Source organism: Anomaloglossus baeobatrachus, chromosome 4 (assembly GCF_048569485.1).
Source record: "Anomaloglossus baeobatrachus isolate aAnoBae1 chromosome 4, aAnoBae1.hap1, whole genome shotgun sequence".
Taxonomy (NCBI): Eukaryota; Metazoa; Chordata; class Amphibia; order Anura; family Aromobatidae; genus Anomaloglossus; species Anomaloglossus baeobatrachus.
In genome coordinates, this window is record NC_134356.1 from 152,577,861 (window position 1) to 152,605,842 (window position 27,982).

At 43.8% G+C, this 27,982-nt stretch overlaps 1 protein-coding gene across 5 annotated transcripts in view; it reads right to left on the reverse strand.

Annotated features, from left to right (window-relative positions):
- Positions 1 to 27,982, reverse strand: part of SPDL1 (spindle apparatus coiled-coil protein 1) — a 1,183,111-nt gene that overhangs the window by 978,240 nt on the left and 176,889 nt on the right. The gene's annotated exons all lie outside the window — the stretch shown is intronic.

Here is a 27,982-nt window from a genome sequence, read left to right on the forward strand (position 1 = left end):
GGGTGCGGTTTGTTTGGTACGGTTTGGGGAATTTTTAGTACAAGGGTAGCATGGCTTTGACCTGGGAGCTGAATAGGTCCTTTGATGAATTGTTTGATAGTGGATGGTATCATGGTGGCTGATTCGTGAGTAGCATCATGTTATTCCACTATGTAGTTTGTTGCTGGGAGGAATGAGGGCCTGGCAGTTCTGATTTGGTGTTACTATGGGGGGCAGCATTGGGCTGCTGCTGGGGGACTCTTAAGCAGCCATGTTGGGGCTGTGGATGTATCGGGGGAGTATTTCGGTCATCCGTGATTATGGTGGGCTATTTAATGTATGGGTCGGACTTCAGGATTGGGTCCCTATGGTGCATGGAGTGTAAGTCGTGTGGCTTAAGGCCATTACGTATAATTGGGTGTTGGCTTGCAGTATATTTGGGCTGGTGAAGTTTTATTATAAAACATATATATATATATATATATATATATATATATATATATATATATATATATATATATATACACACATATATACATACATATATACACACACACCTACATACATATCTACACACACACACCAAAACTCCACCAGCCCAATATACCACAATAATACGAGATGGCCTTAAGCCACATGACATACTTCATGCACCATAGCAACCCAATCCTGAAGTCCGACCCATACATATTTTATGTGATTGGGATGGGTTCTCTTAGGAAGTTGTGATGCTCGGTTTTGGGGTTTTTTTTTTTTACCAGTGCAAGGGTATTTAGTTTCATGGGTGCAGGGTGTTCTATAGGGAAAAGTGGTGCACCTTACGGTGGTTCGGATTTAAGTGGGTATTCTGGTGTGGCCAGGTTTTGTTATGTATTATGGGGTGTACTATGAGGGCTCAAAGGGGGATCGTGTGTTACAGGGTTTTCCTTTAATATCATAATGCCCGGACGGGGTGTTTGGTGAAGTTTGTGTCTCCTAGTGCCCATAGTTGCATATGGAGTCTATTGGGCTAGTAGTGTGGGGGCAAGTGTCCAGGGGGCAGTGTTGGGTAGGGAACTTGTTGTTGGTGCGGTTTGAGGAAAGAAGTGGAAAGTGAATTGTTGCTTGGTGAGGTGTTGTTGGGGACCTTGGACTCAAAAGTAATGCTGTGGTAGGCATATTTATTTCAGCAATGTGTGCAGGGTGAGGGTTGCAAGTGCGCTTAGTTTTTGAGGGCGTGTTAATTTTGGGGTGAACATGGTTCTGTTAGGCCGGGTGGGCTTTATGGAATGCTAAGGGGCCTGAATTCGGAAGAAAAAGATGTCCGATAGTGTGGTGATTGTGTAAGTGGGAAGGTTGGTGGTGGTATTTGAAATTTTTTTGGCCAAGACAGTTTGAGCCTATGTTGCTTTAGAGTGTTTTACAACGGAATACATCGGTTGGGGGAGACCGGTAGTGATTTATTGCTCTGGGGGAGCAGTATGTTTAATACATGTGTTAGGGAGAGTGTGAAGCAGGGGCAAGGATGTTACCTCCCTTTCCCGCCTTCTCTTGTTTATGTGGCAAGGAGGGCTTTGGTACAATTGGGAAGCTATGGATCGATATTCTTACCAAGTGGGGGGGTCTCTTTAGCTGTTTCCCGGGGGGAACTTGGTTCAATGTACGAGGTGTTCCAGTCGAGTGGGCAATATGAGTTGAATTTTGTTTGTGGTATTTCGACTCCTGTCACGGTTGAGTCCAGCTGGGGATAGGAGGAGGGTCATGGTGAAGATACAGTGGTTATTTGGTTTTTAATGGGGAGGCCGATGGTACGGTCAGTATTGAATTTAATTGGCATAAGTGCTGCTGGTGGGGCATGATGTGGGCTCAGGAGCAGTTTGGGAGCTTGTGGCAGGGTGTGGATGATGTAGCCATCCGTTGCAGCCAGTGAGGACATGGGTTATGGTGACATGGCCGGGTTCCTGTGGAGCAGGAGGTGGGGTTATTTAGAAGTGGTATATTATTATGGGGTGGTACCGGCTTCTAAGTGTAATAGTATGAAACGCAATGAGGTGGTTTCTGGAGCGTAGTTTGTTTTGGGAGCTGAATTGTGGTGTTAAAGATGATTTGGTACGTTGCAGTGGCCATGTTATGGGGTGGTCATAGTTTGTCGCTCGGCGTGGCCCGTAGTGACGGGCGATTCATTTTTTGTAAAAATAAAATAAATAAAAAATATATATAAATAATTTTTGTGGTACGGATAGGTTCCTAAGGACTTTGGGGTAGCATGTGCTGCCACCAAGAATGAAGGGAGTGCGGTGCAGAACGGTGAACTGGTAATGTTGGCTAGGGCATGTATGGGATGCTCAGTGTTTAATTTGATGGATGGAATAACGGTTGTTTCAGACTGGAGGAGCAAGCGTTTAGGGGCCTGGGGGGGTCCAGGCAACGTAAGGTGTCACGTTGCCTGTCCGGTGGCAGGGGTAGGTCTGGTCCAGAGGTGGTTTAACTGATAATGTTATTTGATTGGAGAGTAACTTGTAAGATATAGTGGCTCCGGGATCTTGCAGGCATGGGTCCTGGGTTACGTATTTGGAAAAGAGTTTTCGGTCGCGCATAAGGAACCACTTGCTGATATTAAATGTTGTACTTTATTAATTATAAGCTCCTATTAATACAACGCGTTTCAGCAGACAATATGCTTTCATCAGGTATAATATATGGTGGTTCCTTATGCGCTACATCAGACCGAAATAACTCTTTTCCATATACCCACTCCCTACCTGGAATTTCGGTAGCAGCTGCAAAGGACCTGCCAACCCATTATAGAATCCAGTTGGGAAGTGGAGGATCGTGGAGAAAAACCTGAATCCCAAGGTGCCGGTGGAGTTCAGGAGCCGATAACGATACCATAAGTCTGGATTCAATAAGCTTGGACACTGCAATCAGAACGGAGGAATACCCCGGACTGACACGCTTTCACTGGAGTTGTGCGGGGGCGCACAACCTGCAAAGGTGAGCAGTTCTAAATATCTATCCTAAATCTATCCATGGATGCTTCTCATATTGCGCCTGTCTCTCTATCTCTATTTCATTTATGCACTGGGTTACGTATTGTATTACATACTGCATTATTGTTATGGTATTACCTATTGTTAAATGTTGGGGATGCCAGTTGGACAGCGCCCCCTTGAGTTAGTGTGTAAACAATAGGCAATAAAGGGCTGCTGTGACCAACTTCTACCAAGTCACAAGCAGTGTCCGTGTATTATTGATACCGGATAAGGGTTATTGGGAATAATATAGGAATAAACGACCGAAAATCCCTCCTGGAATGTCATTACTGGAGCTATTTCAGAGAAATTGAGTGAAACTTTGTTTTGTGACCATCCTATTACACCTATTTACCACTCACTCCGCAAGGTGCATAAAGCGTTTTTTCCTCCCCCACTGAGACCTATCATTTCTGGGATAGGATCTTTCAGCGAACGACTTGGGGAGTGGGTCGATCAGTATTTACAACCCCTTATGGCTTTAACTCCTAGCCAGCTGAGAGACAGCAAAGCAGCTATTAATATGGTAGAAGAAATTGAATGGGGAAATGATTATCTGTGGATTTTATGTTATCTTATTGGATTATATCCGTCAATTCCACATTCTGTTGCATTGGAAAGCCTCAGATATTATATAATTACAGTGAGTATATGTCACGAACAGCCGGGGAAGTCCCTCAGAAATCCGCAGCTGTTCACTGATTCGTTACACACGACTACTCTCTAGCGCCCCCCTTGTCTGCAGGCCACTTTTGGGACTGCAGGACAATGCATAAGATGAGGCTGCTGAGCTGATAATGCCAAATATTGGAGGTCTCACAGCAAGGGTAAATGTATATCTCTGATTCCTGCTAATGGAATATTTATATACCTCGGTACCCTTAATGATAGCACTCCAATAATTCTATGCAATAACAATTACGCTGCCACCACCCAGACTTTCTACCGGTAGCTGGGGACCCGTTTCAGATAGCATAAGGCCCTTCGGGGTTTTGGATTCGTATATAAAGCATAAGGAAAGAAACTCTTAAATTTTTATATATTTAATCCGAAAATAGGCAGTGTTTAAAGAATATACAAGAATTTACAAAAGGGAACAATACACATTACGGCATAACAGTTACATTAAAATAAAAGGTATAAACGTGAAACTTACTAAGCTTCTGCCATAGAAGTGACGTCTGCTTATGGAGGGAGGGGCTCCAAGAGATGTTAGAATCGGCCAGCATCACCCTTCATGATGCCCTCCTCGTGCTGACTGCGCCCCCCCCCCAGACAGGAACTGTCTCTTATGCTCTTACTAGCCCCCCTTGCCTGTGACATCATTTTACAGTCACTTGTGGGCTGTGCTCTGATGTTCACAGAGTTCCATAATTCTAGGGTTTTTCATATCTTTGCTCCTGGGTCACACAGGTGAAAGATATTAGCGTCATATTTAATATCTCGATTTTACAGTTACATTGATACCAAACACAACACCTCTAGCACAATTTTACTGGCCAATACTAATTTGTCGTGATTCCGTCGATCTCCTCGTCAGGTGAGACGGTGCGCTGGGTTCCGCACGACGCAGGGATTCTGGCAATGTGTTTTTCATCTTTCTAGCATTAAAGTCGCACTTCAAAACCTGCTTTGGGAGTTTTCCCGCCAATATTACAAAGAACTGTCTTTCTCTGCAGCTTTTGGCTTTTCTTCTACCATCACCCAAAGTCATAAATACCTTAAGCTTCCAGGCCAATCAGATAATCGTCATGACGATCTCTGGCTGATGGTGGACAGGAGGGGGATGGAGACCCTTCAATAGTTCTACATGACACCTCCCCCTTTTTGAGGTAGCATGGGAGATTGATTTGCCAATCGTCTCCTAAGCCTACCTCGCTGGCATCCCCCTGCCGGGACAGCCCATCAGCGTTGCCATGCTCAACACCCTTCCTGTGTTGAATGGTAAAGTCATACTGCTGTAGTGCCAAGCTCCACCGCAGTAGCTTACCATTGTCGCCGGCCACCCGATGTAGCCAGCTGAGAGGGTTGTGGTCTGTCACTATGGTGAAGTTGCGTCCATATAGGTAGGGCTGCAGTTTCCGCAGGGCCCACACTATAGAGAGGCACTCCTTCTCCACAGTGGCGTAGGCCACTTCCCGGGGTAAGAGCTTGCGGCTGAGAAACATCACCGGATGCTCTTCTCCCTTCCCATTTACCTGGCTGAGTACTGCACCAAGGCCAAACGCACTGGCATCTGTCTGAACTATGAACCGTCGGGTGAAGTCTGGAGCTTGTAGGATTGGGGAACTGGCGAGGGCAGCTTTTAGTGCCCTGAAGGACCGTTCACAGTCATCTGTCCAGGTGACTACTTGCGGTAGCTTCTTTTTGGTGAGGTCCGTCAACGGCTTAGCAAGAGCACTATAGTTAGGAACGAACTTCCTATAGTACCCTGCCGTACCCAAGAAGGACATCACCTGCTTCTTTGACTTGGGGGTAGGCCAGGAGGTGATGGCATCAACCTTCCCTGGCTCTGGTTTCAGGGTCCCGCCACCCACTCTGTGTCCAAGGTACTGTACCTCAGTCATGCCGATCTGACACTTCCCTGGCTTTATAGTCAGACCAGCGCTTTGGATCCGCCTGAGCACCTGTTCCAGGTGCCCCAGGTGTTCCTCCCAAGTGGGACTAAAGATGGCAATGTCATCCAGGTAAGCTACTGCAAACCCTCCTAGTCCCTCGAGCAGCTGGTCGACCAATCGCTGGAAAGTGGCAGGAGCATTTCTCATGCCAAAGGGCATGACAAGGGATTCATACAGCCCGAATGGGGTGATGAAGGCGGACCTTTCCTGTGCTTCCTTGGACATAGGAATCTGCCAGTACCCTCGACTCAGGTCCATGATGGTCAGGTACTGGGCCCCGGCTAAGCAATCCAGTAACTCGTCGATGCGTGGCATTGGGTACGCATCGGGTGCTGTGATTGCATTTAGCCTCCTGTAGTCCACACAAAACCGGGTTGTCCGGTCCTTTTTGGGAACCAAGACTACAGGCGAGGCCCATGCACTTTTGGACCTCTGGATCACTCCCAGGACTAGCATTTCATCGATCTCCCTTTTTATGTCCTTTTGTACCTCTAGGGAGACACGGTATGGGGGTTGACGAACTGGGGAATGACTCCCTGTGTCCACCTGGTGGGTGGCTAGGGATGTCTTCCCTGGGACATTCGTGAAGGTCATCAGGTAGGGCCGGAATACCTCCCGCAGCTGGGACTTTTGGTCCAAGGATAGCTGTGGGTTGAATGCCGCCTCCTCGATAGACCCTCCATCCCGGGCTGAGGCGAGCAAGTCCACCAAGACTTCACTTTCGCCTTCCTCGGGAAGACTACACACAGGAAGAGCAAAGGCTTCCCTGTCATGATGAGCTTTCATCATGTTGACATGGAAGACCTTTTGCCTCTTCCTGGCATGGTCGATGGTGACCACATAGTTTACGTCATTGAGGCGCTGATGCACCAGGTATGGACCCTCCCAGGCCGCCTGAAGCTTGTTCTGGGTCATTGGGACTAGGACCCACACCTTCTGACCCACTTCGTACACCCGCTCTCGAGCGTGTTGGTCGTACCATCGCTTCTGGCTGGCCTGGGCTTGCGCCATATTCTCATGCACCATCTGCGTCATTGACTGCATTTTGTCACGGAGCCGAATGACATACTCCACAACGGACACTTCTGGGGAATTCAGTTCCTCTTCCCAGGATTCCCTTACCAGACCAAGAGGCCCCCGGACTCGTCTGCCATACAGGAGCTCGAAGGGGGAAAACCCCGTTGAGGCCTGTGGTACCTCTCTGTAGGCAAACAGCAGGTGTGAGAGATACCGCTCCCAGTCGCGTCCATGTGACTCAACCAGCATCTTAAGCATCTGCTTAAGTGTACCATTAAATCGCTCACACAAACCATTGGTCTGTGGGTGATAAGCGCTTGATATCAGATGCCGCACCTGCATTTTCTTACAGAGAGCCTCCATTAGACGAGACATGAACTGAGTCCCCTGGTCGGTAAGCATCTCCCTGGGAAATCCTACTCGGGAGAATATGGTCAAGAGGGCATCTGCCACCTTATCGGCTCTAACTGAGGACAGAGCCACTGCCTCCGGATACCGGGTAGCATAGTCTACCACAGTAAGGACGAACCGTTTTCCAGAGCTGCTGGGGACGGCCAGAGGCCCGACAATGTCCACAGCGACCCTCTGGAAAGGCTCCTCTATCACCGGCAAAGAGATCAGGGGAGCTTTGGGAGCAGGCCCTGACTTTCCCACTCTTTGACATGTGATACAGGAGCGGCAGTAGTTGGCAACATCTGTCCCCATTTTGGGCCAATAGAAGTGGTGAGACAGCCGGGCCTTGGTTTTGCTAACCCCCAAGTGTCCGGCGAGTGGGATCTCATGGGCAATCCGCAGCAACTCACTCCTAAAGCGGTGAGGCACCACCAGCTGTTTTTCCTTCAGCCACTCTTGTTGGGGGTTACAGGGAATTGTCTCCCGGTACAACTTTCCCTGGTCCCAGAATACCCTCTCCTTATCGGTCTCGGAGGAGGGCTTCTCTGCGAGGTCCCTTAACGTCTCTAGACTGGCATCAGTTCGTAGAGCCACCTGAAACTCTTGGCTAGAGGCAGCCAAAAGTGACGTTAAGGTTACAACCTCACCGGGACCCTCTGGGACCTGCTCTGGGTCCATCACCAGTTCCGTTATCCCTCTGGGTGAAGAGGTGTCAGAAGGCAGGGTTTCATTTGAGTTCTGGGCACTCTGACTGCGGGTGACAGCACCGATGAAGGCTGTCTCCCCGGGGAATAACCACTCTTCCCCATCAGCCTGACAGGTACTACTGGCTGTGTCACTGTCCGCTGTGACACTGCTCAGCTGCATTTGGCCACTGTCCTCGTGGTTCTCATGTCTGCCTCCATCTCTGTCGGTACAGACACTTGCTACCTTGGGGTCGTCCTCAGCCACGTCACCCTGCCGCGTGGCATGGCTGAGTTCCCCTGTACAAATCTCCACATTATTACCATGCACAACATTTGTAATTACGTTCTGGATATCCGCATTCGGGTCGCATGACTTATCAACAACATTTGCATCACATGATTTAACAACATTTGCATCACATGACTGATCAACAACATTTGTATCACCTGACTTTTTGGATTCGGGAGGATCATCAGGGAGAAATTGTGCAACTAATCGCCCCAGATCAGTCCCCAATAAAACATTGGTTGGTAGATGTTCATCCACCCCCACTTCCCTCAACCCTCTCCCAGCACCCCAGTCGAGGGGAATCAGGGCCATTGGGAAGGAGTGGTGGACACCCCCCGCCAAGGCGACAGTCAGGAGTTTTCCCGGGATAAAGTTTTCAGGGGGTACCAGTTCAGGGCGGACCAGTGTTCTGTCGGCCCCAGTGTCCTTGAGCCCCACAGTGGGGGTTCCGCCTACGGTGACGGGGTGTAGGTTTTCGCAGGCCCTACCACCCGCCTTCCTTGCCAAAAGGACAGTTCCAGTGGGCCCTTGGGCCTTGGATGTGGGGTTCCTCTTCTGCCTCTCTGGGCAACTAGAGCTGAGGTGTCCAGGCAGGTTGCAGGAAAAACACCTGCGAGTGTCAGAGGTGGGCCGGGCACTGGTGGATGAAACAGGACCTACGGGAGGTCGGCTGGTAGGGGCAGGGGTGGTTGTAGTTGTCATCTTACCCCCTTTCCAGCTAGTGGTGGACGGCTTCCGCACCTCCGATGCACGGTTGGCCACATAGGCGTCGGCAATCTGGGCTGCTTTTGAGGCCTCCTTGGGCTCTCGGTCCATAACAAACTGTCGAACCTCCACAGGACAGACATGTAGGAGTTGGTCCTTCACCATGAGGTCCTTTAACTCCTCAAAGGTTGTAACGGACAGTCCTTGGATCCACTGGTCAAAGGTGCGCTGGAGCCCACCCTCCAAATCGCTGTAGCTGTCATGAGGTCCGAGCTGGAGGGTCCGGAATTTTTTTCGGTACACCTCCGGAGTCAGCTGATACTTCCGTACTAGGGCCTGCTTTATGGCCCCATAGTCTCCACTCTGCTCTTGAGGGAGACTGGCAAACGCGTCCAGGGCCTTGCCTCGCAGCCCTGGGGTTAAGTATTGTGCCCATTGTGTTGAGGGCAACTGGTACTGCAAGCAAGTCTTTTCAAATCCCGTCAGAAAGCTGTCCAAATTCCCGTCCTTTTCCATCACAGGAAAGTGCTCCGGTCGGGGCTTAAAGCTGCTGGCATTATTGGACTCACCGTTTAGTGAGGAAGATGTCTGCTGCCGGGCTTTGAGGACATTCAATTCATGGTCTCTCTGGGCTTGGCGCTCTCGCTCGGCTCGCTCAGCCTCTCGCTCGGCTCTCTCAGCCTGAGCCTGGCGCTCAGCTCTCTCAGCCTGGGCCTGGCGCTCGGCTCTCTCAGCCTCTCGATATTGCTGAATGAGGTCCAGCCGTCCCTGCCGGTCCTCGGCAGTGAACTGTTGTAGGGCCATTTGCAGGTAGGAGTCCATGTTGCCCTGGTCACTGCTCTGGCTCGCAGTTGATGGTGGGGATTCTGCAGCAGTCCCATCCTGGGCTTGGCTTGCCTCCCCTTCTTCAGCACTGGGGGAATGAACGTGCTCTGCGTCCCATTGTAAAAGTTCTTTAATGAGGTCCTGCCTCGTTTTGCCATGGCCATCAATCAACTTGGATCTGCAGAGTGCAGAAAGAACTTCCTTCTTCTGCTGATTGTACCAGGCTTCTGACACAGCCTCCATAATTGCCAAATAAAAGATAGGATAGAAAACAAGAGAGAAGGGGAGGGGGTAACTGCTACACGTACAGTATTGTTCCAGGTATATTTAAACACTGAGTTCGATCCTCAAAACTTTTGCAAGTTTTTAGTGAAAGGGATGATTGCTCAAACCAGATCACTAATGCTTTATATATCCCACCGCTTGCCACCAATTTGTCACGAACAGCCGGGGAAGTCCCTCAGAAATCCGCAGCTGTTCACTGATTCGTTACACACGACTACTCTCTAGCGCCCCCCTTGTCTGCAGGCCACTTTTGGGACTGCAGGACAATGCATAAGATGAGGCTGCTGAGCTGATAATGCCAAATATTGGAGGTCTCACAGCAAGGGTAAATGTATATCTCTGATTCCTGCTAATGGAATATTTATATACCTCGGTACCCTTAATGATAGCACTCCAATAATTCTATGCAATAACAATTACGCTGCCACCACCCAGACTTTCTACCGGTAGCTGGGGACCCGTTTCAGATAGCATAAGGCCCTTCGGGGTTTTGGATTCGTATATAAAGCATAAGGAAAGAAACTCTTAAATTTTTATATATTTAATCCGAAAATAGGCAGTGTTTAAAGAATATACAAGAATTTACAAAAGGGAACAATACACATTACGGCATAACAGTTACATTAAAATAAAAGGTATAAACGTGAAACTTACTAAGCTTCTGCCATAGAAGTGACGTCTGCTTATGGAGGGAGGGGCTCCAAGAGATGTTAGAATCGGCCAGCATCACCCTTCATGATGCCCTCCTCGTGCTGACTGCGCCCCCCCCCCAGACAGGAACTGTCTCTTATGCTCTTACTAGCCCCCCTTGCCTGTGACATCATTTTACAGTCACTTGTGGGCTGTGCTCTGATGTTCACAGAGTTCCATAATTCTAGGGTTTTTCATATCTTTGCTCCTGGGTCACACAGGTGAAAGATATTAGCGTCATATTTAATATCTCGATTTTACAGTTACATTGATACCAAACACAACACCTCTAGCACAATTTTACTGGCCAATACTAATTTGTCGTGATTCCGTCGATCTCCTCGTCAGGTGAGACGGTGCGCTGGGTTCCGCACGACGCAGGGATTCTGGCAATGTGTTTTTCATCTTTCTAGCATTAAAGTCGCACTTCAAAACCTGCTTTGGGAGTTTTCCCGCCAATATTACAAAGAACTGTCTTTCTCTGCAGCTTTTGGCTTTTCTTCTACCATCACCCAAAGTCATAAATACCTTAAGCTTCCAGGCCAATCAGATAATCGTCATGACGATCTCTGGCTGATGGTGGACAGGAGGGGGATGGAGACCCTTCAATAGTTCTACATGACAGTATACATCTGAAATTCAACATTATTTTTTACTTGCAACAAATTTTTTGCTCACCCACAAATATTTTGTTTTTGATGAGAGGTATTATTTGCAGATACAGGGTGTGAGTATGGGAGCCAAATTTTCACCATCTTTAGCAAATTTAACTATGTCAGTGTGGGAGGAGAAATATATTTTTCATTCCAACAATCCATTTAGACACAATATTTTTTGGCTAAGACGTTTTATTGATGATTTGGTCTTTGGTTGAAGAGGGAAGAAGGATTCGGTGTCCACTTTTCATATCTAAACAACAATAGCTTCAATCTTAAATTCACATGTCATATGAACGAGTCATCAATAAATTTTTTAGATTTGACTTTCAATATAGATCCAATTCGAAAAAAGTGCTGGTAGAACCCTACTGTAAACCTACTGCTGTGAATAGTATATTGATGGCAAACTCATGTCACGCCAGTCATGTTATCAAGAACATACCTACTGGTGAATTGATTCGAACTAAAAGAAATAGTACTGAAGAAAATACTTATTTGAAAGAGTCCGAACAGCTGGTAAAAAGATTAAAATTTAGGGATTACCCAAACTGGTCCCTACAAAGAGCAAGGAGCATAGTGGATAATTTAAATAGACTGGATTTGTTGGAATCCAAAAATATCAAAGAAAAAAATAACGATTTAGGTATAATCTTCAGAACTAAGTTAAGTCCACAATATCAACAAATAGTCTCCATTATTAAAAAAACATTTACCCATTCTGGAACAAAGTGGTGAATTGAAAAAGATACTTAAAAAATATTCAATTACATGTGTTGCTAGGAGGGCTCCTACTATAGGATCCATGTTGACGGCGAGCTTATTCACTGATCCAGACAAAAAACAAACAAAATTGGATGAAAACTGTAGGCTCTTGTGGTGCAAAAATTTGTAAGTGCTGCAAATACATTGTTAAAAAAAATATTTCTATGAAAAATGGAAAAAACTTTGAGATTTGTTCCTTTATTAACTGCAACACAGAAAATGTAATATATCTTATTGATTGCAGTATTTGCAGACTTCAATATGTTGGTTGCACCCCTAACTCATTGAAACAGCGTATTAGAAAACATTTGTCGGATTCAGTGAATTTGCCCATTGCTGGAGCCTCTGCAGTCTCTAAACATTTTGCAATTGTGCATAAGGGAGATTTAAAAAGTTTTTCCTTTAGGGGAATAGAAGTGGTTTGCAAACCACACAGGGGTGGCGATTATAGAAGTAAAATCCTATCTAAGTAGGTGGATTTTTTTGCTGGAGACTAGAGTTCCTGATGGATTTAACAGCAGAATGGATTTAATCACACAATATTAAAGGGACTGTATCGTCTAATTTATTTTTTTTTTTTTTGTAGGCCAAATCAGCAAACAATATTATAATTGAATAACAACTATTTTGTTAATATAATTCAACTTTTATATATGTAAAATAAAACTTTTATATAAAAAAATACTTATAATTACCAGTAGGGGGAGCATTTTCCTGTGTACACATCAAAAAGCTATAGTAATCCTTAGTAGAGTTACGATAGCTGCAAATTTGGGCAGTCACTAGATGACATGCCTATTCTCCTCCCCTTTTGGGTGTTACACTGCACCCAAAAGGGGAGGTGGTGCATTTCATAGTAATGGGTCGCCATTTTATGGGCGACTGTATATGCATTGTACAGCTCCACCCGGAAGTAAAGTGGAAACACTATTCCACATATATACACTGACTGTTACACATACGCTATCGCTATATACACTAACTGTCCTGAGCCCACACATATATATATATATATACACACACTGACTGTTACACATACGCTATATCCACTGACTCTTCTCAGCCCTCACACATATACATACATATATATATATATATATATATATATATATATATATATATATATATATATATATATATATATATATATATATATATATATATATATATATATACATACATATACATACATATACATACATATACACACACACTAACTGTTACACATAGACACTGACTGTTACACTTACGCTATATCCATTGAAGCTTCTCAGCCCACACATATATACACCCACATAACGTGGGGCTCCCCAGCCTGAGAATACCAGCCCCCAGCTGTGAGGCTTTATCCTGGCTGGTTAGCAAAATTGTAGAGGACCGCACGCAGTTTATGATAATTTTTTTTACTGTACGCTATGGAACCGCCCACCGGCGGCTGTGATTGGTTGCACTGAGACAGCTGTCGCTCAGCGTTGGCATGTGTCTGCCTTCAACCAATCACAGCCACCGGTGAGCAGGGAAGGAGTGAATACGAGATGGAATAATGAGCCGGCTATGGAAGATAAAAAAGTGTGACAGCCGCACGGTCATCGGTAAGTATGAAGCACTTGCTCCTACTCCTTTTGGCCAGATTCGGTTCCCCATAAACTTTATATGGGGAGCAGCATCTGGCCAGATACCGGGGATCAATCCTCCGCCGATCCAGAGTCGGCGGGTGATTGGTCTGCCAGCCCTTGTATCACACAGGAGAGGATTAGATACACGGCTCAGCACACAGTATCACAAAGGAGAGGATTAGATACATGGCTCAGCACACAGTATCACACAGGAGAGGATTAGATACACAGCTCAGCAGACAGTATCACACAGGAGAGTATAAAATACACGGCTCAGCATACAGTATCACACAGAAGAGGATTAGATACACCGTCCTGCAGACAGTATCACCGGTACACACACAGGCCGACAGGTGGCAGGCGGAAGGGATGAGCGGGGGGGTGGGTATTTTTGGAGACAACACACCCACCCACCGGCGGCGGCAGAAGGCAGAACGGGTGCTGGGGAGAGCGGAGGGAGGGGGTTTCATTACAGACAGTAGCGGCGGGGGGAGGGGCGGTGGCAGTAGCGGGGGCTGGGGAGAGTGGAGGGAGGGGGTGTCATCAGTAACAGGGGGAGGGGAGGCGGCCCGGTCTCACATCCCGGCGGTTGACAGGTGTAAAGTGGAGCAAAAAGCATGGCTTGAAGCTCCACAAAAATGGCGCTGAGATCCTCCCTCTGCTGTGATCTGGACAGCCCAGGGGGCGAATGTAACGTTAGTGAATGGGGTCGGATCACGACCACTATTCTCTATGCACAGGGGCTGCCATAAAAGGAGTGTGTAACTGTCGTTACACACACAGCAAATCCAACATGGCCCCCAGTGCCTCCAGTAAAATTAGAATAACAGAAAAAGTAAATAAGCTGCGATTTTCATTTTGTATTAAAAATACTTGATTTCATAATCACTATTTTTAATACAAAAATAAAAAAGAGATACATTACCTTTAATAAAAGAAGGAAAGGTGGGGAGAGGATAGGAGAGAGGGGAAAGAGGGGGTGGAGGGATGAAGGGAAACAATAATAAAAAAAAAAATATTTTTTTTTCAAAAGGTTTTTTATTTCCCCCTCTCTCCCCTTAATAAAAAGTTATATATATATTCATCTTGAATCTACTCTATGATGCTGTATTATCTGTGAATCTAATTGGTGATTGTTTTTTGATATACAGATCCAGCTTGTTTTGTTGGTTGTAGTTTTCATATACATATCTACAACTATTTTGTTGCAGTTTTCTTATATTACTGTTTATTAATTGTTAAACGTATGCATTATTTGTCTATTTATAAAACATGTTCAATATATATATTTTTCTAGCAATATTCTTGAACGGAGTTTCAACCATCTACTCAGATGTTTTTTAATAGGTTTGTTTCACTGCTTTTAATTAAGGGTCATTTGAATATGATCCACATTAGAGGATATATTCTCAGTGTTAGAGCTCAGTTTAAGTAGGACCGTGAAGAAGGCGCATAGTGCTGAAACATGTAGTCCCTTGCTGGATTGCATAGTATTTGTGTGGAATTCCTCCTATTTTTGTATGACAATGGATTAATAAAGAATAATTTTTATAATTTTGGTGAAATTTCATCTTTTTGCTGGATCCCAATTCTTCTAAATTTCTATATTTTATATATATCACACACACACACACACTCACTCACTCACTCTAGCTGTAGTGCCCGGCGTTGGCTGGGATAGTAACTATGTCTCCCCCTCTGACTCCTCTGCTGGCTGGAAGTAGTATCACCGGATGTGCTCAGTGTGTGTGCACACGATTGTATGTGCGATCTGATATGTGTGTGTGATGTGATGTGTGAGTGTCAGCCAGAAGCAGGGGAGGATGGTGTGCAGCACACCTTCTGGGAGTGCCCACCAAAGATCGCAGGAGGACCTGGGAGCCACGCAGACGCCCGGGGTCTGGTAAGTATGATGATCCTGGGAAGGGGGTAGGGGGGGATCTGCATTTGGGGGTGGGGGGGTAAACTTTCCCCAACCATGTTTCCCAGAGAATAAGTCCTACCCCGAAAAGACGACAAGAAGACCTAGTGCTTTTTTTTTGGAAGCACAAAAATTATAAGAACGTGTCTTATTTTCAGGTGAACACGGTACATTCTTCTAACTTTGAATAAACACCAACCGTGTCCAGTGCTAGGGCCATTTACCATTTGTCCGTATCTGTTGACACGATGTTTGATGACATTCACTGCTGCTTCGACAGACTATTAGTTCTATTGGAATTTTGTCACAGCCAGGTGCTTTATTTAACAGAAATGTTATTGCAGCAACGACTTTGTATTTCAAAATGTTAGGTTCAATATTTCTATTTCCAGTTTCTTCCCGTACCACTGAGTTATTCTTGTAGGGGTACTCAGTGTGTTGTTTTAATCTTTCCTTGATCTGTTCTGGCTCAATTAGTTTGTTTCTATTGGCGGCGATTAACATTTTCACTCTTGGCTGAAACCTTCCATGTATCACTTATCTTTTGGTATGCCTTCCTGGTCTTGCCCTTCAGATGTTTGTTTTACATCTCTTTACATATCTTTTAGTAACGAAGTTCTCCGTCTGCTTTAATGGCATTTTTTAGTCTTTTACTGCGTGTTACCTTTTGCCATTCATTATTCCTTGATGATCATTAGGGTCTCTTCTGTTAACCATGTCTGAGGGGTGGGGGGAGGGGATTTCTCTTCTGCCTCTTGTTTTTGGTCTTTATAGCTTCTTCAGTAATCACTCATCAGTGCCCTAGGTCTCAGTGTGCAGAGTGAGCCAGAAAAAGGCTGCTCCTCCAAGCCTAGAGCCTCGTACTGATGCTCTATAGCCTTTGATCTAGGTAACTGAACACCATGGGAACTGTTGGACTATGTTAGAGCTTTGCTTTCTATTAAAAAGATGAACGAGGGACAATGTCTGGTTTTTTTTTTTAGGATAGGATTCTATTTGTGGTCTACGATGAAATCCCTTAACTACGGTGGACCTACGTGATTTTTTTTTTAAATTTTTATATTTATAAAATGGTGATCCAGGGTAAGTGTGTGTGGCTGGGTTGTTTTTTTTATCAAATAAAGTATTTTTTGTGTGTGTTTCGTTCTTTTGAATTACTGAGTTTAGTAATAAGGTGTCTGGTACATGGGATCATGCATTCTGACTATGCAATGTTCGCCCATTAGCCACTAGTGATTTTTAACTCTTAGCAGATTCTTATTCACCCACACACATGGATGTTTTTGAAACCAGAGATTAGCTTCAGTTCAATGTAGGTACCCTGTACCCTGCCTCTATACATATAGATCTCTCTGTTGTCTATCTCTACTGTGTTTAATGGTGTTCAAAACCGCTAGAAAAATGCATGCAAAAACGTATTTTTGCTGCTCAGTTTTTCCTGCCAAAAGATGCATATATGGTGCAGAAATATGTTCATCCAAATACTCAACTTCTTCATATACCCTTGTAGCTCTGGCAATACCAGATGTGGTAATACAAATTATCTGAATGTTTAGGGGTTTTTTGCTTACTTTTTCCTTTACCATAAAACTTATGTATACAGTACCAAACCATTTTATTATTTGTTTAATTTTACAGAAGTTGGTGGAGACGTGGGTTCAGGGGGGAAAGCAGAAAATAAACATTGCCTTATTCCTCATGACTATAAAAGGCACCACAGTGATGCAGAAAAAAAAAATGAGAAAAATTAAGGAGACTTCACAGAATAGGCAGATACTCTGCTGTCCTAGATCAACACAGCAGAACATTCTCTGCATATAGAGAGATTTTGTCTTCTCCCCCCTCAGCTTCCTGACGTACATTGATTGACACCATTTCTTGGACAAATGCACCAGATTTATCATTATGGATTAAATGGTACGATAAATTGGGCAATATTTTAATAAGATTATGTAGTCCAAATTCACATTACCTATAGGCAACTTACTTTGTGCTAGATATTTAAAAAATTTGCCACTTCCTGTCATGTCTTTCTTGGCACACACTGTTGGTGGTATGTTAGCCCATTCCTCCATGCAGATGTCCTGTAGAGAAGTGGTGTTTTGGGCAACACGGCCTTTCAACTCCCTCCAAAGGTTTTATATGGGTTGAGATCTGGAGACTGGCTAGGTCACTCCAGGACCTTAATATGCTTCTTATGAAGCCACTTTTTCATTGCTCTGGCGGTGTGCTTGGGATCATTATCATGCTGAAAGATCCAGCCACGTTTCATCTTCAGTGCCCTTGCTGATGGCAGGTTTGCACTCAAAATCTCACAATATATGTCCCCATTCATTCTTTCGTGTACACTGATCAGTCATCCTGGTCCCTTTGCAGAGAAACAGCCCCAAAGCATGATGTTGCCACCCACAGGCTTCACAATATAACTTGAACAAAGGACCGGCACTCCAAATCTTCTGGAATTTTTTACAATTTATTCCACATCTCAAGTATACAGGTGTAAATAACGCGTTTCGGCTAATAGTGAGCCATTTTCACATCAAATAAATGTATATACATACAATTAGTGGATTACGTAATTTGTGACTGACCCACCCATATCATCTGCATATTAGATTAAATTATGTTAATTAAATTTCCATATATGTTTCTCATTTCAAATAAATTATAGACAAGCAAATTCACCAAGATGACAGTTCAATCACAATTACACCAGATTTAAACATAAGAAAACTATGATTAAACAGCCTAATAAATCAAAAGGGTCAATTTTTCACCCTTGCAAAGATACATATGTAACATCTGATCATCAAAAGTAAAATTATTTCACATTTTCTATGTAAATTTAAACATCTATAATATTGCAAATATATTTTTAAAACATATCAAATATATTTCTATAAACGTTCTATTGTGATTTATTATAATCACTTTTTTCACATTTTAAAGAAATAAAAATAAGAATTAAATTCTGATACACTGATGAAATATTTCATTGCATATATGGCTTTGTTACAAAAAGCAAGTTACATCGTAATCCCTATTCAGTCTCAGTGGATGGAGAGACTGCAGTCTGTGTATCGAGTATAGCTCACGCTGCTTCAATGTTCTGACACCATCTTCTCCTTTCCTGTGCTGGGGAATTAGGATACTTTCACACTTGCGTTATGCGGCATCCGTTGTAATCTGCCGCCTTGAGGTATTACGGTAACCATTGCAGGAAGCAGTTTATTCCTCATAGGCTTCTATTAAGGGCGGATTGCAATGGATGGTTTTGCGTTGCATCCGCCCCGCGGCACATCAGTTTTGTCGGTGTCCGTCCGTGATAGTCGGGTGGAAGGAACGCTGAATGTAGCGTTTTTTGTTGCAGTAAAAAAATGAACGCACCCGCAGGATTCCGTCGGGATCCGTTAAGAGGTATAATGAATGTATGATACTGGATTCCGTCACCATGCATTTGGGAACGGATTCGAGTGCAGGATTCCATCACGTTCTGCTGAGCATGTCCAGGAGAACGTTCTAAATCGTTTAAAAATCACTCCTGGTCTCTCTCGCTCTCTGTCGGTCAGTCTCTCCCTCTCACCCCCTCTCTCATACTCACCGATCACGGCGCTGCACGGCTGTCACAACTGCTCTGACGGCTTTTCCTGCTTTTGAAAATGCCGGCCCCTCATTATTCCATCTCGTATTCCCTGCTTTCCTCGGCCACCGGCGCCTATGATTGGTTGCAGTCAGACATGCCCCCACGCTGACTGACCGCTGTCTCACTGCAACCAATCACAACCGCCGATGGGCGGTTCTATATCATACAGAAACAATAAATAATTTATAACAACGGTATGCGGTCCCCCCCCAATTTTGATACCAGCCAAAGTAAAGCCACACGGCTGACATTCTCAGGATGGGGAGCCCCAGGTTATGGGGAGCCCCCCAGCCTAAAAATATCAGCTAGGAGCCGCCCAGAAGTGCCGCATCTATTGGATACGATAGTCCCGGGACTAGAGGATTAGATACACGGCTCAGAAGACAGTATCACAAAGGAGAGGATTAGATACATGGCTGAGCACACAGTATCACACAGGATAGGATTAGATACACAACCCTGCAGACAGTATCACCGGTACACACACAGGCCGACAGGTGGCAGGCGGAAGGGATGAGCGGGGGGGGTGTTTTTGGAGACAACACACCCACCCACCGGCGGCGGTGGCAAGCAGAACGGGTGCTGGGAAGAGTGGAGGGAGGGGGTTTCATTACAGACAGTAACGGCGGGGCGGAGGGGCGGCAGCAGTAGCGGGGGCCGAGATACTCACAGATAACCAGCGCGGCGCTGCACGGCTGTCACAACTGCTCTGGCGGCTTTTCCTGCTTTTGAAAATGCCGGTCGCTCATTATTCCATCTCGTATTCCCTGCTTTCATCGCCCACCGGCGCCTATGATTGGTTGCAGTGAGACAGCGGTCAGTCAGCGTGGGGGCATGTCTGACTGCAACCAATCACAACCGCCGGTGGGCGGTAATATATCATGCAGAAACAATAAATAATTTAAAACAACGGTGTGCAGTCCCCCCCAATTTTGATACCAGCAAAAGTAAAGCCACACGGCTGACGGCTGGTATTCTCAGGATGGGGAGCCCCAGGTTATGGGGAGCCCCCCAGCCTAAAAGTATCAGCTAGCAGCCGCCCAGAAGTGCCGCATCTATTAGATGTGATAGTCCTGGGACTCTACCAGGCTCATCCCGAATTGCCTGGTGCAATGGCGATTGGGGAAATAAAGAGTTAATGGCAGCCCATAGCTGCCACTAAGTCCTAGGTTAATCATGGCAAGCGTCTATGAGACACCCCCAATGATTAACCTGTAAGTGAAAGTAAACACATACACCCAAAAAAATACTTTATTTGGAATAAAAAAAAAAAATAAAAAAAAAGACACCCTCTTTCACCACTTTATTAATCCCCAAACACCCCTCCAGGTCAGACATAATCCACACGCGGTCCCACGACAAGTTCAGCTCTGCTACATCGGAAGCTGACAGGAGCGGCCGTAGAACACAGTGAGCTCCAGAGAGCAACTGAAGTGAATTGCACACACCGCAGGGTGTGCGCGGCGATGATGGGGGCGGTAGTGCCAGGGTGTGTGTGGTGATGATGGGGGCAGTAGTGCCGGGGTGTGTGCGTTGATAATGGGGGTGGTACTGTCGGGGTGTGTGCGGTGATGATGGGGGCGGTAGTGCCGGGGTGTGTGCAGTGATGATGGGGGCGGTAGTGTTGGGGTGTGTGCGGTGATGATGGGGGTGGTAGTGCCTGCGTGTGCGGTGATGATGGGGGCGGTAGTGTCTGGGAGTGTGCGGTGATGGGGACGGTAGTGCCGGTGTGTGTGTGGTGATGATGGGGGCGGTAGCGCCGGGGTGTGCCACTACATCTGAAGGTAATACATCTATCCATCTTCATAATTTATGTCTTAGGGTCAAGAGTATTATGAACCCTTTAAAGTCATTTCACCCAATTGACTGTGAATTTAGTACAAAGAGATGAGATGCAATGGTTAAAAAAATTTAAATGTGGGGCTTTATTTCATCATAACAACCTTAATAAGGAAGAAAGAAAAGCTTTAAAATCTCTCAAAGAGGATATGTCCCTAATAACTAAACCGGCAGATAAAGGGGTAGTTTGGTGGTAACTGATAAAACAGCCTATATAGAAGAAATTTTGTCACAATTATCGGATAGAAATGTCTATGAAATTCTGAAGAATAATCCAGTGCTTGATATCACTAAAAAATTAGAACAGATTGTGGGTAAGTATTCAGCTCTAAAAATAATTGAAGACAAAACAGTTTCCTTTTTAATTAACAAACACCCAATTACTCCAGTTCTTTATACGCTGCCTAAAGTGCATACATCACTGGAAAAAACACTCGGGAGCTGTAACATTATATCCCCCAGCCTGTATCATATTGCAATCAGGCTTCAGCAGTAGCTATTGTCCTTGATTTGGTGGGGGTTGCATATATATTGTTCTCCTCTGCAGGGGGCTTCCCTAGTACACAATCTCTGGAGACACTGTCTAGGAACTTCTTTCTAACTAGTAGCTACAAGTAGCAAATGTTAAGGGGGTGGATCTAAGGAGAGGTGGGAGATTCAGCCACATGTTTTTTTTAGTTTAGTTATGCTTTGTTGGGTGAAGGGCGAGGACCTGTGCTGAGGCCAGCTCCTTTTTTCCCCGGACATGGATGATTGGACATTGAGGTTTAGCTGCCATGCTGCTGGATTTAGGGAACGCATCTGAGGACTGTTGCATTCTCCTTGGCGTCAGATTGCCCCAGATCTGTTTCCTTTGTGTGGACTCTAAAGAACCATTTGGATATTGGATATTTTATGCTCCCTACCTCATTAAATCTTCTTGGATTGTTCATCGGTCTGGTGTCCCTTACTGCTCTGTCGCATACCCAGTCACAGGAGCCCGATAGTGGCACTGACCGATTCGATCTCGTCAGCATCAGCCATCTTCCTAGAGAAGATTCTATCCCCTCTTATAAAGTCATCAACGTCATTTTTAATAAACACTTCACAGTTTCCGAATGACATTAAAAATCTTAAAATCAGCAATGATTATTTATTAGTCACCTCAGATGTTTGCAATTTATATACGTCCATTGTACAATACAACAGAAAATGCATTGCCATCATCTGAACAAGGTTTACTAAAGGAACACATGTTAGATCTTGAACGGAACATGGTCAAAGAACTTAAGATCTGGTGGGACTCTACCTCTTTAAAGACATACATCGAAAAAGGTATGATGCCTAGAGGCTTACGTTTAAGAAAATTTCCCACTACTAAATAGAACACAGAGTTTATTACAAACTGGAATAATATACTAAGTTACTGTTCCATTAAATTAATGCACTTAATCGTTAAACAAGAGGAACTGGAATTGGTGCAGACAAAATCTTATATACTTAGTATAAAGGACTCTCTCAAAAAATTTAATAGCTTGGACTCATAAAACCTCCTATGACAAAATACAAACTAAATTGTCAAAATTGGAGAGCAATATTATGCAGCTTAAAAAGAAAAAGTTTATGAGAGACTCCACTGATTACACTAAAAATGAGATTTACACCTGGAACTATAAACCACGATCGATTATTAGAAGGAGGCGCCACTCCAGTTTCAATCGAGTCAATTTTGACAACTCTGACTCTACAGGTGATACATCTCTGCCCTCCACTTTAGATGGAGTAACAGATCTTTCCAATTCCTCACTGGATATATCTGGCATTGCTACAAGATCTAAACAATATAACAAAAAGAATTCAGCACAAATGTTCCAAAAAAAGTCAAAAAAACGTTCCAGAAGAGCGGGCAGGAAACACCAGAAAACACGTTTCTCCTGTGTACCACCAACATCAGAGACATTAACCCTTCCTGTGTGGAATTTGTCCAGTTATGTGCTATCCGAAGAGCAGATTTCTTTGTTGAGCAGGGGATTGGGATTTGCCCCTAATATAAATTTCAACATTTTCTAGAAAATATTGGATTTAAACAACTTTGCACGTAATATTACACTAAAGCGTCATTTTTTTGACAATAAGAATGAGATTTTCCCAAAGGATACTGATGTCAATGTTAATGCTGATATGGTCATTTCTAATTGCAGTAACCACCCTTTTTTTTCCTTTCATGAACAGAAGGCGGTAATGGATCTCAGACTTCTTTCTGCTAATTGTGACATAGCTTTAATTAAACCCAGCATGCTTACCCAACCTGCACTTTCTAATCGGGAATATTACCCGGTACAATCAAGACCTCCAATACTGGATTTGTTCCAGGAACTTATTGTCACCGAACTCAGAGTTGAATGATACAATGGTCCCTCCCAAAGATAATCTAACACACAGGGAAAGATTGGCCCTGAAAGAGTTAAAACTTAACCCTGATCTTACAATCAGGGAGGCAGACAAGGGGGGAGCCATTGTATTGTTGAATTCGGGTCTTTACAAAAAATTGATACTCTGGGACTTACAGGATGAAGACACCTATATAGAGTTAGATCAGGACCCCACCAAACACTATAATAATTTATTATTGAAAAATTTGGAGGAAGGAGTCTGTGTGGGTGCTATCAATGAGAAAACCAAGGATCTCTTATTCAACAAAAATCCTGTAGTTCCGATTTATCATGGTCTCCCAAAAGTTCACAAAAATGTATTTCCTCCCCCACTGAGACCAATAGTTTCTGGCATTGGCTCATTGGGGGAGAATTTGGGAGGCTGGATAGACCATTTTCTTCAACCCCTGATTCTTGATATACCGGGTTATATCAGGGATACAAAAGGAGGTGGTTAAAGCTCTGGACAATTTTTGTTGGAAATCTCATTATTCCTGGCTTTCATGCGACGTGATTTCGCTATATCCATCTATACCCCATAACGTTGCATTACGCTGCCTTTCTCAACACCTAGACAGATTAAGTGACTATGACACTTGTTTGAAAGACTTTTTAATCTCATCTATTGATTTTCTCCTAAAGCACAATTATTTTTCTTTTGACAAAAATTTTTATTTGCAGTGCAGAGGAGTTAGTATGGGAGCTCGCTTCTCCCCCTCGCAGGCAAATATTGTTATGGCGAGGTGGAAGGAGGATTTCCTGTATTCAGATGGGAATGCATTTTCCAGATATCTGCTATGGTATGGCAGATATGTGGATGATCTGCTAATGATTTGGTGTTGTCCAGAAGATTGTATACAGGGGTTTGTCTCATATTTGAACACTAATGAATTCAATTTGAAATTTACCTCCTATCACCATTTGACTACAATGAATTTTCTGGACGTCACGTTATCTATCAGTGATTCGAACTTTGTCATGGTCTCTCCTTACCGCAAACCCACTGCCACTAATTCCATCCTAACGGCGGATTCTTGCCATGCGGTACAGATAAAGAATAATATTCCGGTGGGAGAACTGATTCGAACCAAATGAAACTGTTCCCAATCCAGTGACTACAATAGGGAAGAAAGACAGGTTTGTAACAGGCTTTCAAAGAGGGACTACCCTCCCTCGACTCTCAAAAGAGCCAAAACAATTGTAGGTGCAATTAATAGGGAAGCCTTATTATTCAAACATAAACCATCTCATATGAAAAATAAAACTAACAATAATATTGTCTTTTCAACTAATTTTAGTAATCAATATCACACTGTTACTAATATTGTGAAAAAATACCTACCAATTCTTAATAAGGATCCTATTCTTAAACAGGTGATTCAGAATAATGTTAGGTGTGTTGCAAAACGGGCACCTACACTTGGCACTATTCTTTCCCCCAGTCTTTTCATAAGTGATAGTGGTCGTACTGGGGGATCCTCCTGGATCACATTGAAGGGTTTTTATAAATGTGGTGCAGCCAGATGTAAAGCTTGTAATTTTGCACAAAAAGGAAAAACATTTTTTTCAATAGCAAATAAAAAACATTTACCATCAAAAATTTGATAAATTGTAATTCTTCTTACATTGTATATTTAATATCATGCAAAATCTGTAACATCCAATACACTGGTTGCACCACGGGACCCTTGAAGGTTAGAATCAGGAGGCATCTCTCAGATGTGTCTAATCACAATGCAGTTGCGATCTCGGCGGTTTCAAAGCACTTTGCCACAATTCACAAGGGGGATGTTAGCGGATTTCACTTCATGGGAATAGAACAAGTACATAGACCGGTTCGGGGTGGAGATCACAGAAGGAAACTCTTGAATAGGGAGTCCTTCTGGATTTTCACCCTGGGCACCAGATACCCAAATGGAATGAATAGCCGACAAGATCTTATATTGCACTATTAAGGTGCAAACTAAATACTTATATATGGATATGATTATTTCAGATTCCCTCCTGGGGGCTTTAATATAATATATGGATCATCCATTATATATTGGTTGGAAACCTTTTTCAACTGGGGTCCATTCTCCGCGGTGTAAGCTTGTTGTTTTTTTTGTTTTGTTTTTTTCCAAAAGGGTAAAATAATAGAAAACCTTTGCTCTCTGATACAACCTTGATGATGCGACTTTTATGTATTTAGTATGCTTACTATACATCACAGTTATATGACCCTGATAATGGATTGTGGTATACTGCATACAAGTCATTAATATTCGAGATGTTTCTTGAATTTGTTGTAATGATTATGGATTATTGATTGTTATATTCATCTTTAGTCACCTTATACTGGGAGTATTCATATCTCCCTTTTAAAAATATGTATGTTATGTCATTTGTTTTATGTTGTCTACACTGGCTGTTTTTTCCTCTTACTTTGTTTGATTCTCCTACCATTACCATATCAGGAGCTGCCTTGGAGCAGTCCACACATGTGTTTCTGATTTTTGGAGGAAGGAGAACTCAACAAAAGGAAGCTGGTTGCATTCAAAGTCAGAACATGATTTAAGACCTGAGGCGTCGAAACGCGTTGTTCTGCTGCCATCCGACTGATATGCTGTGTACCTGCTGGAATTTTAATATGCATTGGCACAATAAAATGGATTTTTAATTTACTCATTCCTGGCGCTGGAACTCTCTTCCTTTTCTATGATGTTTACTAAAGGTATTGATAATACCCGGACTACAGATTTATACAAAAAACCAACAGACAAACAATTTATGTTCTAGTAACCACCCTCCAAATTTAAAGAAATCATTTCCCTATTCTCAATATCAAAGGGTACGGAGAATCATCACTGACCCTCAATTATAAATATTTCAAAAGACTGACCTGCACATCCTACAAGTGTGTATAGGTGCCAGCTGAAAAAACCTAGCAAATACAAAATGGATACAGCCGCACACTAAATGCCATCAATGTATAAGGGAACTCTGGTACTGCATTACTGCTATATGAAAAAAATGAGATTTTTAGTTTATGAATTGGCCAATGCATGTAAGCCCGGACACCAAACGGCAAGGTAAATCTCAATATTCCGGGTCCCTAACTAAAATGCCACTATCTAGGTTAAAAACATCCTTGTCTGGGCAGCTAGACTAAAAATCTAACTTGAAATGCCACTATCTGGACTAACCTCCATGTCTGGGCAGCTAGGACTCCTGGTATAAGGATTGTGAACACAGCCTGGTTTATCCTTATACCAGGAGTCCTAGCTGCCCAGACATGGAGGTTAGTCCAGATAGTGGCATTTCAAGTTAGATTTTTAGACTAGCTGCCCAGACAAGGATGTTTTTAACCTAGATAGTGGCATTTTAGTTAGGGACCCGGAATATTGAGATTTACCTTGCCGTTTGGTTTCCGGGCTTACATGCATTGGCCAATTCATAAACTAAAAAATCTCATTTTTTCATATAGCAGTAATGCAGTACCAGAGTTCCCTTATACATTGATGGCATTTAGTGTGCGGCTGTATCCATTTTGTATGTGACCCTCAATTATGTGAGATGAGACTTGAGGAAATGTCTGAAAAATTTCTTCAGGGAGGGTATCCCAAATCTCTATTAGAAGATCAAAGAACTAAAAAACCAGTTGTAAAAAAATAAGGAGAAGCGCATTGCATTTACTATTACATATCACCCGTGGTCAGTATTTGTACACCGTATTCTGCGCAAATATTGCAATGTAATATCCAATCTCTACCCAAAAATTAAAGAATTCAACTTGCCCCTCTTAATCTGTCACTGTACATCGCAGAATTTGAGAGATAAAATTGTAAGAGCAGATCTAAGTGGTAAAACTAAATTAGCACGAGCCTTAGCCACTCCTGTTTTGGGCACCTTCCCATGCCTTAATTGTGTACATTGTTCAGGGATTATCAAGGGAGACTCCTTTCATCAACCCCAACGGGAGAATCATTTAACCCCTTAACGACCGTGGGCAGAATTATTATGTCCTAGCAGTCAGTGTTACTGCCCGCGGTCTGCTGCCGGCAGCTTGCCGCTATCAGCGCACATCTCAGCTGATTTTCACAGCTGAGATGTGTGCCTGCCAGGCACGAGCAGAATAGTTATCTGCTCGTGCCGTTTAACTCCTTAAATGGCACTGTCAATATGTGACAGCGCCATTATACCTGCATCGGCAGATAACATTTAACTTACCGACAGATACCGGAAGTCACGTGAAGTGATCATGTCACCTCCAGTGGTTGTCATGGTAGTACAGGGTCATGTGATGACTCCTGTAGCTCACATTAATTACTTTCGGTTTCACTCGGCCCGGAGTCGAGTGAAGCAGAAAATGAGCGTATCTGCTGTTTACAGCTGTATAGCTGTGATCAGCAGATATGGTGGAGCGATCGGATTGCTGATCCATGTAGTCCCTTAGAGGGACTAGTAAAATTAAAAAAAAAAGTAAATTTTTTTTAAAAAAAATTAAAAAACAAAACCTAAAAGTTGAAACCCCCCCTCTTTCGACCCATTGAAAATTAAAGGGTTAAAACAAAAAATACAAACATTTGGAATCGCCACGTTCAGAAACGCCCGATTAAAATATAAAATCAATTATTCTGATCAGTAAACGGCG